Below are 2,546 nucleotides of genomic sequence, written 5' to 3'. Positions count from 1 at the left end.
CATGTTGGGAATTGACTACAAGGCTGATGACTTGTTCGTGCACATATTCAACAATTTAAGTAAAGGCGGTTTACTATGTTCCGTTAATGCAGTTGACGACACTGACGACGAAAGCGATGATGATTTTGATGATAATGAAGACGATCATCGAAATGACGCTGTCGTTCAACGCAACGAAGAGAGAGATGAAGCAAATAGTGGAACAAGCGACAATGACCAATACAATGAAGCCGAAGGCGAATTAGAGAGTAAAATTCGATGCGACAAGCAATACGGCAAAAGCGACGACGGAGTAAACAGAGAAACAGGTAAAGTGAAACAAAGAAGTATGACATCACAAAACAAAACTATTAAAAGCAACAACGAGTTACGACAAAGACAACAGCGTAAACAAAATTCAGTAAAGAATTTTACAGTAGCGGCCGAAAATATAGTTACACCAAAATTTGTGTTAAATTTTCGTGATGTTGAGGATTCAATAAGACCATTTAGTGGAGATGATTTGTTATCAATTGATGTTTGGCTAAATGAATTTGAAGATATTTCCGTAATGATGCAATGGGATGATTTACAAAAGTTTATCTTTGCAAAAAAATCAATAAAAGGATTAGCGCAAACATACCTAATGAGTGAACGAGGTATAAATAATTGGTTTAAGCTAAAAAACGCTCTGATAAACGAATTCAAAGAATCGACAAATAGTGCTGAACTACATAAACTAATGTGCAGTAGAAAAATTAAGAAAAATGAGAGTTGTCAAGAATATTTTCTCAATATGAAAGAGCTAGCGTCACGTGGTAATATAGAAGAAGAAGCTCTAATGCAATATGTGATTGAAGGCATTAATGACAAATATAAATAAAATTATTTTATATGGCGCGAAAAACCTACGAGAGTTTAAAGAAAAACTAAAATGCTATGAATCGATAAGTGGAAAAGATCGTGCGGTTAACCTGAAAGTTAATAAAAAACCTGCCGAACAACAAGGAAAAGAAGCCGAAAATATTTTATGTTATAATTGTGGCATGAAAGGGCATGTGTCCTCAAATTGCAGTAATAAAAGCAAAGGTATGAAATGTTTCAAATGCAGTGATTATGGTCATATCGATAAGCATTGCACAATTAAACAAAACGAAAATGCACCAAATGCAAATACACGAGTTTTGTCTATTAAAGATGATAGCATGGTGAAAGAAATTAAAATAAACAATTTAAGGTGTCGAGCTTTATTTGACACAGGTAGTAAGTGTCATATAATAACGAAACGGATGCATATACGTTTAAAAGAACCAAAACTCCGCGAATCAAAAATATCCTTGGTTGGATTTGGAAAAAGGACGAGTAAAAGTAAAATAAAACCCCTTGGTCAATGTGATTTAAATGTCTTAATTGATGGCGAAGACTATGAAATGAATTTTCAAATAGTACAATCAGAGTGTGTGGACGTAGATGTGGTAATTGGTGAACCTTTGAGGAATCAAGCCGAAATAAAAATTAATAATGACGGGGTGTTCGTAACAAAGATGCATGAAAATGATAATAACTTAGCTGTTATGCAAATAGAAATAGCTCCAGAAGAAACCGAAATTGATACTGCATCAGATATTAGTGCTAAAACTAAAAAGAATGTTCAAGAGCTAGTTCAAAACTATCGACCGAAAAAAATAAAATCGACTAATGTAGAAATGACACTAACTTTAACTGATGATACGCCGATTTACAGTAAACCAAGACGTTTACCTATTAGTGAAAGGCAAATCGTAGATCAAGAGATTGAACGGTGGTTAAAAGAGGGTATTATTGAAGCATCCGACTCAGAGTTTTGTAGCCCTATAGTACTTATACGAAAGCGCGATGGCACTCCAAGATTATGCATAGATTATCGCAGATTGAATAAAGTAGTTGTCAAAGATCGTTTTCCGTTACCCTTAATTGAAGATCAACTTGATCGTTTGCAGAATGCTAAACTCTTCAGTACAATAGACTTAAAAAATGGGTTTTTTCATGTTCCAGTGGCACAATCATCGAGAAAATACACTTCATTTATTACACACAGTGGACAATTTCAATTTTGTAAAGTTCCGTTTGGACTATGCAATTCACCGAGCGTATTTCAAAGGCATATTTGCGCAATATTTCGAGAAATGAGTTGTAAAGGTATAGCATTGCCATATATCGATGATGTTATAATACCAGCGCAAGACGAAGAAGAAGCTGTAGACCGTTTAAAAATCGTTTTTGATTTATGTGAGCAGTACGGACTAGAAATAAATCTTAAGAAATGCCAGTTCCTACAAAGACGTGTTGAGTTCCTTGGGCATGTTATATGTAATCAGAAAATCGAACCGTCTCCAGCAAAAATTGAAGCACTCATGAGGTTTAAGTTGCCAGAAAATGTAAAACAGTTGGAAAGTTTCCTTGGCTTAGCAGGTTACTTTCGTAAGTTTGTACCTAATTTTTCAATTATTGCGAAGCCACTTAGTGATCTTCGTAAACAAGGTCGCAAATTCGAAATCAAAGATGAACAAAAATTAGCATTCAGACAG

The sequence above is a fragment of the Teleopsis dalmanni genome, chromosome 1 (assembly GCF_002237135.1).
Source record: "Teleopsis dalmanni isolate 2A chromosome 1, ASM223713v2, whole genome shotgun sequence".
In the NCBI taxonomy this organism is placed as follows: domain Eukaryota; kingdom Metazoa; phylum Arthropoda; class Insecta; order Diptera; family Diopsidae; genus Teleopsis; species Teleopsis dalmanni.
This window is presented reverse-complemented; position numbering follows the sequence as displayed.